Source organism: Octodon degus, unplaced genomic scaffold (assembly GCF_000260255.1).
Source record: "Octodon degus isolate 3935 unplaced genomic scaffold, OctDeg1.0 scaffold00056, whole genome shotgun sequence".
Taxonomy (NCBI): domain Eukaryota; kingdom Metazoa; phylum Chordata; class Mammalia; order Rodentia; family Octodontidae; genus Octodon; species Octodon degus.
The window spans coordinates 5738130-5748091 of NW_004524632.1; the positions used below are offsets into that span (position 1 = coordinate 5738130).

The 9962-nt window shown below is 50.8% G+C and overlaps 1 pseudogene; it reads left to right on the top strand.

Moving 5' to 3' along the window:
• Nucleotides 1–543: 543 nt before the first annotated feature.
• LOC111817362 lies at nucleotides 544–1813 on the top strand (annotated as a pseudogene).
• The last annotated feature ends 8149 nt before the right edge of the window (nucleotides 1814–9962 follow it).

Below are 9962 nucleotides of genomic sequence, written 5' to 3' on the forward strand. Positions count from 1 at the left end.
AAACAGGTCTGGTGTGAGCTCAGGAGGACCAGAATCCTGACAGTCAAGGCTGTATTTGTGAGGTTTTAGGTAAGAATGAAGACTCCACTCGAAATCAGGCTAGATCTGTTCTTGTCACTTTAGGACAAAGGCGTCGCCTGTATTTTGCCCTTGCTGTGAGACTAGGAGGCTGAGTTTAAAGCGACAGACCAGCAGCCGGCAAGGGGCGGGGCTAAGGCGGGGCTTCGCGATGAGCGACCGGGCGCGGCACCAATCGCAGGGCCGCTCACCCCAGGGCTCCTTTTTTGAAATTCCACGGGGCCCAACGGGCTTGGGGAGCGGCGACCTGCATCGGGGATAATCGTGTTTGTGGATGGTGGCGGCGCTCCAACCCGCGTGAAGGAGCGTGGGGATCTCGGCTGCTGGCTGACTGGGGCATCTGGCATGAGGCGTTGTGAGGTGCTGGCGGAGGAGACCGTATGATGTCTCCAGAAAGTTCCGAATCACCTTCGGGGAATATAGGAGCTAATCCGGATTCCGCCCGGTGCTTACGGAGGACAGGAGATGCAAAGCAGAGCGCCAAGGAGCTCCTGGAGAGCTCTGAAGCTCTTTGCTCAGGAGGACCCTGGCAGCACCCGCGTTCCCAGCTTGGAAGAGTTAAACCAGTTCAGACACACTTGGCAACTCCCAGGGGAAAAAAGGCGTCCAGCCACGAGGAATTTGTCCACTTGAAGAGACAGATCGTAGTATGTATGGAAGAATTAGCTCACACTTCGGCCCCGGCTCTGAACGAGATGTGGAGTGTGAGGATGAAGATGCCTTTTGTTTGTCTTCGGAGACGATTACAACACCACAGAAGCTGCTACCGCAGCCGAAAATGAGCAAATCGCAAAATGAAGCAGCGCGGGAGCGGCTGCGTGCTCAGATCTGGGAGCGCCAGGGCAGGCTGAGGGTGCCTGAGGAAGAGAGAAGCTGTGGCCAGGGGTACGACTGGGCCAAAGGCCGCCCGAGTCAGGAGAGCCATTCCGTTAGGACACTGACAGGCAGACTTGAAGATGCAGAACGTGAAGACAGTGACTGAGGCAGTTCCAGTGGAAACCCAGCTTTTTATACCCGCGAGCAGAGACTCCCGACTATGCACAGAAAATCTGCTGCAGCTGAGCGATGCTGAGATTGGGTAGTTAAAAAACTACTGTGCATTCACCAACGCTCTTTGTAGGTTTATGGGAAGAGAGCTGGAGGCTTTTCTTAGAATTTGAGAGAAAAGCTTCAGATTCCAAATCAATTTACAAACGGGGGAGGAAATCTAAAAGAAGAAAAGCAATGAGTGAAACTCCAAAAAACACTCCCTCAACTGGAAGAGAAGTTGAAGGCTTGGACTGAAATGTATGTGGGAGTGGGAATGATCTGTGGTATTTCTGGTGAATGGGCAGAAATCCTGGAGGATGTGATGGGACAGTGGAGGAGCCCCTTAGACTGGAGAGAGCCAAGCAGGAGAAGCAACTGAAGACAGGCAGGTATCATTGGGCCGCGCGCCTCAGCTGGCCAGCAAGCGGGAAGTTCCAGCTTCCTGCATACCTGTAAAGTGTGCAAGCTAAACACTACCACCATGTCCACTGCGGCAGCCAATAATAGCATTTGTCCTGCCTTTGGGGGCACAATCTATCACGCCCCCATCTCTCGACTTCCTCCTTTTGACAGCAAGCCAGGAGTCACACCTGTTCAAGAAAGAAAACTCTGAGCCGACAGACTTGGAGCCAACAAGGAGAACCTGGGGTTCAGTGGCAGCTTCCTGAGCGCGTGAACTTTCAAAGGCTTCCGGATCAGTTCTTGAGTCCTCAATTCAACAAACATTCGATCATGAGAACCTGGACTTCATGGTATAGGGGGCTGGAGTTTTTCTTCAGTTTAACACAAGAAATAAGGGCCAGCCACAGAGCTCAGTGGGTTAAAGCGCCTGCTTAGGCAGATGCAGGGACCGGAAATTCAATCCCCAGAGTGCCGTGCTGGCCCTGCCCCCAGGGCGTGCGGAGACAGCGACTAAGACTGGCCATGGTGGCAAGTGCCTGTAATCCAGTGCTTAGGAGGTTAAAACCAGAGGATCACTACAAGTCCAATCTGTGTAGTAAGACCCTGTAGACTCTGATCTAAATACATTTTAAAAAAAACAAAACTTAGCGCTTAGTTTGTAGAAATATGAGCGTCAGAGACCTAATATCTTTCTCTGCCCCATAATTGCTTGGTGACCCATGATCTGGCAACTGTTGCATTTCACTGTTGTGTAGGAAAATGACTGACTGTGCCCAGTCTTGGGGTCTGGGCTGTAAATTTGGCTTGTATACTTGTAGCTAGCAGTTGACAGCTTTTTAAAATTTAGGAATGTTCAATTAATGCTATAACTCTGACAGCTTTGCTCTCACTCAAAGGCCTGTCTCCAGCACACTGGGGAGGTCTGTATGTGTTAGCGCTAGAGGTGGCCTGACCTGCCAAAGAGTGGCAGGCAGCTGGGAGTGCCTCTATTAAACTGTGTACAGGTTGTTACAGGGTGCAGTCCCTTTGCAGGTCTGTGTAAATGCATACATCTGAAAAATCTTCTTAGAGCTTTTCTCTGAGTGCAGTGCCCACCCTGTGCATGCTGCGCTTGAGTTCTGCCCTAGTAGCTGCAGCCAGGTAGGGAGGCTGCCTCAGCAAGCAGGGCCATTTCTGCTGTGGAGATGCGCACCTTTGCACATGTCACTGTTGGGCTTGTCTCTATCTGCTGTGTTCATCACTGTTCTCCCAAAGCTCTATTATTTGGTCCTCACCTCTCTGGGACACACCAAAATGCTTCTCAGAAGCTTTGCAAGGTGACTTGCTCTGCAGCTGTCAGGCAGGCTGTTGAGTCATATGTATACATGTCCTGTCTTTAAAACAGAAAAGAGGCAAGTTCAATACTGTGGATAAGGGAGGTGTGATTGCTGAAGAGATTGGCACCACTAAAAAGAAGCCAAGTGCTCTGCACTAGAAAAAAAACAAAAATAGATGCCTTGAGTGCATGTCAGAAATCAGCAAAACTCTACCTATGGCAGAGTCCAGGATGTAAAGTGTAACCCTTTCACCTGAGACAAGAACCCCTGGACCCCACGCCCAAGCACCAATTCCCCAGGATTCACTGCAGCAAGCTCAGGCATCTAAGCCTTAAGGGCTGCTCCAGTCATGATCCAAGTGGACCCGGCTACTGCTTGCGCCGGCGGTAGGCCTTGACTTCACCCACGTGGTGCTGGTTTTGCGGGCTGTGGTATCAAAGAGTAATGAGGTCACCAATTCTTTCATTCGGATTTCAAAGGAAGGTCTGGGAGACCAGAGAACGTGTGACAGAGTCAGAACCCTTGCAGGCAGCCCCGGACAGGGCGATGCACAAAGCTGTGAGTGTAAAAGCTGAAGCTGCAGTGGAGATCCCAGAAAATTAGAGATGCCAGGAATGTGGATCATCTGCTGCAGAAAGCTGTGGTCAGTGAGCAGAGCCAGTCCAAGAGAGAGGCCACATGGGCTGCTCTCGGTGAAGCCCTATGGGCGGAGCTACGTCAGCCCACTGGAGTTCTCATCCGATTGCTCCTGGACCCCAGATGCTGCCCGTGAGCCACGGGATTTAGCGCTTGCCCCACTGAAGTTTGCTTTTGCTTTGGTCCAGTTCCTCCCTGCTCTTTTCCTATACCTGACGCTTGGTATGAAAACATTCATCCTGTGTCTATCCCACCACTGCACGTTGGAATCACATGACTTGTTTTTGTTTGTTTGCTTGCTTAATTTTTACAGAGGAAGGTTAGGGCTAAGAGTCTCAGGGAAGACTTTGGACTTGAGCTTTGAGTCATGCTGGAGCTGTTGAGATTGGGGGGGGGGGTGGTCCTGAGATGGACTAAACACAGTTTGCATTAGGAATCAGACATGAACCTCTGGGGTCCAGGAGCTGAGCGTTATGGTTTAAATAGGCAGTGTCAGCAGGCATGGCGGTGTGTGCCTGTAGGCCTAGCACTCGGGAGGCTAAGGCAGGGCAAGCCCCATGATTTCAAGGCCAGCCTGGACTACATAGCAAGAATCTGTCCCAACAAACAAGCAAACAGTGTCCCCCTAAGATTAATGTGTTGACGTCTTGGTCCCAGATGGCGGTGCTGTTGAAGATGATTGGGGCCGTGGACGCTAACCTTGTCAATGGGTTCATCCGTTGAGGAATCATAGCTGCCTGAGCTACGAAGAGATGGAGCCTAACTGAAAGAAATAGGTCACTAGGAGTGTGCTTGTGTGACATCACTGCCTTGCCAGATGACCACAGAGAGCAGCCTTTGAAACGGAGCCAAAGTTAACCTTTTGGCTTTTTAAAACTGTTATTCTCGGGGATTTTATCACAACAACAAAATGCTGACTAACACAGGGATAATATTAAGCACCGACAAGGTTGTAGCCATTGGGACTCTCATGCTGGAGGGAAAAATGTAAGTTTGCGTAATCACTTTTTAAAAATTCTAGGGGAGATGGCTCAGTAGAATAAGTGCTTGCCTGGCAAGTGCAAGGGCCTAAATTCAATCCCCGGTTCTGCAAAAAAAGAAAAATAAATAAATAAATAGAAATTCTAGCAGTGCCAGGCATGGTTGTACATGCCTCTAATCCCAGCACTCAGGAGGCTGAGGCAGGAGGACCACTGCAAGTCTGAGGTCAACCTGGATTGCATAGTGAGTCCAAAGCCAGCCTCAACTACATAGAGCAATCCTATCATTAAACAGTTTCTAGCAGTAACTACTAGCGATTGCACTATAACCCAGCAGTTCCAGTTTTGAGTGTGTTTCCCACAAAGTTGTTCACGTAGGGTCTCTGTGAGGGATTGAGGGCATTTGTGTGTTGCAGAGCCCCCATGAGGCTCATCCAGACCTCAGTAGGGGTCTGGCACGAGATAGCAGAACCCAAAGTGGAGTTAAGAAAAGCACCTCATGTGTAGGGTGGCCAGGATTGGGGTGGCCAAGCCCTAGACCAGTGAGATGCAGGAAGAAGAACATAGCATAAGTTCTGTGAAGTTCCTGCCCTGTTATGGTTTGTGTCTAGGTGTCCCCCCAAAGCCTCATGTAGTCATGGAGCGGCTTCTGGAGTTTGTAATTGATTTTTCTTCTCCTTCTCCTTCTCCTTCTCCTTCTCCTTCTCCTTCTCCTTCTCCTTCTCCTTCTCCTTCTCCTCCTTCTCCTTCTCCTTCTCCTTCTCCTTCTCCTTCTCCTTCTCCTTCTCCTTCTCCTTCTCCTTCTCCTTCTCCTTCTCCTTCTCCTGCTCCTGCTCCTGCTCCTGCTCCTGCTCCTGCTCCTGCTCCTCCTCCTCCTTCTCCTTCTTCTTTTTTCTGTCACTGATTCTTTTTTTTTTTTTAATTTATTTATTTTATTTGTGTGTGTGTGTGTGTGTGTGTGTGTGTGGCCAGCTCAGCCCACCAGGGGGCGGGGCTGGCTGGCATGTGGTGCTGGGGGATCGAACCGCGGTCCCTGTGCTTTAAGCTTGTTCTAAATAGGTGCTTTAGACCACTGAGCCATCTCACCAGCCCCCTGATTCTTGATCCAGTGCTGGGATCATGGGTGTGGGTTCCCTGGGGCGGATACTCTGCATTACAGTATGAGGAGGGGAGCGAGGCTGGCTGGCTGCCTGAGCTGCAGCCTCTCCCTTTGCTCTCTGCTGGTTGCCACCGCTGTGAAAGGTTGCCCTCTGTCATGTGCTGCTCTGCCTTGGAACCAGCTGAGTGGACACTGAAACCTCCACTGACTGCGAGCTAAATAAGCCTTTCCTTCCTTCATTTTGGGTGTCGGGTATTTGTCCCAGCAATGAGAGAAGAGTAACTGAGACATAACCCAAAGTCGTGACTTGAATCTTATGACAAGATATTAGACAAAGCCAAGCGAGGGGCACTGCAAGTCAGTCACTGACCTTCAAAATCCCCAAGGTCATGAGCATCACGAGAAACTGAGGACCAGGGCAACACACTAGATTAGGTCTCTTTGCTACAAAGGACAGGGTTGTGACAAATGGCAAAGGACGCATAAATTCTAGTCCTGTATCTTTTTTCAGGTTGCTTCGCGGTTATTTAGGAAGATGTTATTTTAGGGATAGCCCATCCCAGTAATGCAAGGGTGATAAGGCGTGGCGACAATTTACTCTCATAGCTTCAGAAAACAACAAAGTCTCTTGCACTATTTATTTATTTATTTATTTATTTATTTATTTATTTATTTGAGACAGGCAGGGTCTCCCTGTATAGTTTAGACTGTCCTTAAACTTGCTATGTAGCCTAGACTGGACTTCAATTTACATCAATCCTGCCTTAGCCTCTGAGTGCCGGGATTACAGGCATGTGCCATCATGCCCTATTTGTGTGTGTGTGTGTGTGTGTATGTGTGTGTGTATGTGTGTGTTTGTGCAGTATTCTTGAAACTTTTCTAACTTGTGAAGTTATTTCCAAATAAAAGAAAAAATGGAAGCCAGACATGGTACCACATACTTGTAACCCCAGCAGTTTGGGAGGCTGAGGCAAGAGGATTGCAAATTTGAGCCCAGTCTGGGCAATTTAATAACTTACGGAGACCCTGTCTCAAAAATAAAAAGTAAAGCATGTGTTGGGAATGTGGCTTATTGTGAAAGCCCTGGGTTCAAACTCCCATACAAAAAAAAAAAAAAGCCTATAAAAATTATGTGCAAGGGAAAACTGTGTGTGTGTGTGTGTGTGTGTGTGTGTGTGTGTGTGTCCTAGCAGCCAAGGGACAGAGTGCTGTGGACAGCTGTCATGTGCAGAGTGAGCACTCAGATGTTATTTGGGTCTTGGTGCAAGCTGGGGGCGTACACATGCACAAGCCGACCTGCCCACTTCACCTCCCTGGAGGTGGGCCCTAGTGTAGGGCAGGGTACCTGACTGAAGTCAGCCCAATGTGGGTCAATCTTGGGATTTTATTTTCCATTTCTGAAATGATTATGAAAGAGTTTCTGTTTGTCTCCTGGGATTGTTTAGCTTTCAGAAAATAGGCCAGCATGGCTGCCAGTGACCACCACATGGAGCCAAGCCGTGCAGGCAAAACGCCATCTCGGAGAAAAGCGAAGATGAGGGCTAGAAATGCACAGTCGCCTCGGTATCGTTTCGGCCCATAGACCCAGCTGCGCTGGCCTTGTTGGTTAAAAGCCAGCTACCTTTAATTTTCCATTTGAGCCACTTTGCATGAGGCCGTTGGCACTTGCGGCAAAAGGAATCATGACTAATAGTAGGAAATTCCTAATTCTGCTGGGCTGGAGTTCAGAGGACGGGGATGGGGTGGAGAGAGTTGTAGCCACAGCCAGACTTGGCAGGGCCTCCCGGCATCAGGATTCCGTGCGGTTCTGGGGCCCTCAGGGCACTTCCGGAAACGTGGTGAGAGCAGGTGGCAGCGAGGGAGACGCAGAGGCCCTGAGCTGCTGTGGGCAAAGCTCGGGCCCAGCTTTCTCCCAGTCAACCCCACTTTTCACATCTTGTTGCCCAGCCTAGAGGCCAGCAGCCGCACCCTTGGCACAGCCCTGCCCAGAGATGCTGCAGGCCCAGCCCTGTCCTCCCTGCCAACCAGGGCTTGCGCTTCCCACCCTGGGCCCGTCTATGCATCTGAGCATCAGGACCACATTAGGAAGAGCTGGGATTCGAACTGCAAGGGCGAGCCCAGAGCCCAAGCTCTGGCCCATACGACCCAAGCAGCGAGGGCTGCCAGCCTGTGTGCCGGGATGTGGATGTACAGGGCTCAGGGCTCCAAGGCCAAGCTGCTGCGGGTAGAGAGGTCAGGCAGCCCGAAGAGCATGGGCTCCACGAGGGGTGGGTGGCCCAGGGGTGGGACCCCAAGGCTCTGACAGATGCGAGGAGGCAGAAAAACTTTGCACTGGGGGCAGCAGGGCAGGACGGTGGGAGAAGTGGGGGGGACTCCTGACACAGGCTGTGAGTGTGGGATCCATGCTGCCTGGACTCCAGCATGTCTCAGGCTGGAAAGAGAGTGAGTGGGAGAGGGGCCCAGGTCACCAGTGCATGCATGGCCAGAGTCCTCTCCCTGCTACCATCACCAGCCTGGAGCAGGAACGCAGTTCCCTATGGCTTCCTGGGGACTGGATGCTGCCCAGGCGAAGGGCCACCGCACTGAAGGCAGAGTTGGGGGACAGCTGAGGCACACACACATGAGCAAGCCTGCCCAGCTCCCCGCACTGCTGCCTTTTGGAGAAAGAGCTGGACAGGGAGCCAAGGTTGGGAGGGGAGCATTAGGCTGCTGTGGGGTTTGCAGGACTGGGAGAGAGGAGAGGGGAGGAAGGAGATCCACAGTTCGGGTAGGAGCCCAAGGATGGAGAGATTGCAAGGAGAGAATGGCCCTTGGGCCTTCGTCAGCCCTTTGCTGGATGTCTATGTGACCACCCACCAGCAAGGTAGCAAATGGCAAATGAAGCTCCTTTCCCAGTGTACCTCAGACCCTTTTGCTCTGAAGACTAAAACAGTGCAAGCCCGGGGCCTCATACGACGTCCTGAGGAAACTACAATCCTTATTATTTTGTAGTTTAGCTGCTTTGCAGACCTCCTGGGCAGGGAGGACAGAGTAGCCTCCGGGTGCACTTAGGAGTCTCAGCTGCGTTCGCCTGCAATCTCAGCTACTCTGGGGGCTGAGGCAGGAGAATCACACACCAGAGGCCAGGATGAGCAACACCTTAGACACACCTCATCTCAAGATAAAATATACAAGGGGCCGGGGTGATGGCTCAGTAGAATAAGCGCTTGCCTGGCAAACACAAGGGCCTGAGTTCAATCCCTGGTTCCGCCCAAAAAAAAAAAAAAAAAGTTAAAATATACATATAAAGGGCTGCAGGTATTGCTCTCTGATGAGTATTTGCTCTGAACACAATCCTCAGTATGGAAAAGAAAAAGCTCTTGAGTTCTTTCACAGCCTTTGCCCGTAAGCAGGGTAGGGGCATCGGGTGCTGGTCTGGCAGCTGGGACCAGTAGGACTGTAGCCCCCTCTCACTGGGCTGGGGATGGTGCCGGGGACCTTGTGTGAACAAGACTGCAGTGACCCTCAGGGAGGTGGCCCAGCTTGGGCAGCAGGGCCCCCGGCCTCCCTGCAGGATTTCCTTATCTGTCGTGGAATGCGGCTGGCAGGCGGGAAGCATTCGCTCCACCCCTCAACACTAGCAACCCTGAAGATGTGAACATCACCCACCCAGTGCAAGTCAATGTGAAAGGAAATGTTAGAAATGGCAACTTGGTCAGCGGTAAAGTGAAGGGTAATTGTTTCTATCAGGGAGGGCGATGGTACATTCTGTGATAAGGAGCCATAAGACGCTTTCGCAGCCTATTTCTTTTCTTTCCTGTTTGTACTAAATTAGAGAATCCTAAACCACAATTACAGGTCATCAGAAGTGGCAGCAAATATCTGGTGGCTCTGTCAGATGTTCTGGATTCAGAGCAAACAAGAATCCAGAAGTTCCGGAGCTATTTCTCCTGTCGAGGGCAGCGGGTCCAGGGCTTCCCAGAGCTGGCCGATTCTGTATCTCACCTCAGAGAGGGGAGCAAACAGAGTTATGATCTGTTCTTTGGTGGAATTTGACTCTGGAAAGAATTCTTTAAGTTCTGATGTAATGTTGGGATGTGGGTTTTTTGTTTTTTTTTTTAAATAGTCTTAGTAATATGTCATTAATTCCTTTCTCTTGCTCCCAACAAAATCTAGTGTTAAAGACAGAATCAAAACTCTCATAATAGGACAGTTGAACTGTGGTTTGCTTCTCTCTCTCTCTCTCTCTCTCTCTCTCTCTCTCTCTCCCTCTCCCTCTCCCTCTCTCTCTCCCTCTCTCTCTCTCTCTCTGCTGGCTCAGGCTGCCTTAAGGGCAGGTCTGGCAAGGCATGTGGAGCTGGGGCTCAAACCATGGTCCCCTGCATCTCACTGGGTTTGCCCAAGTAGGCACTTAAACAACTGTGCTAACCTGCAAGCCCCCCA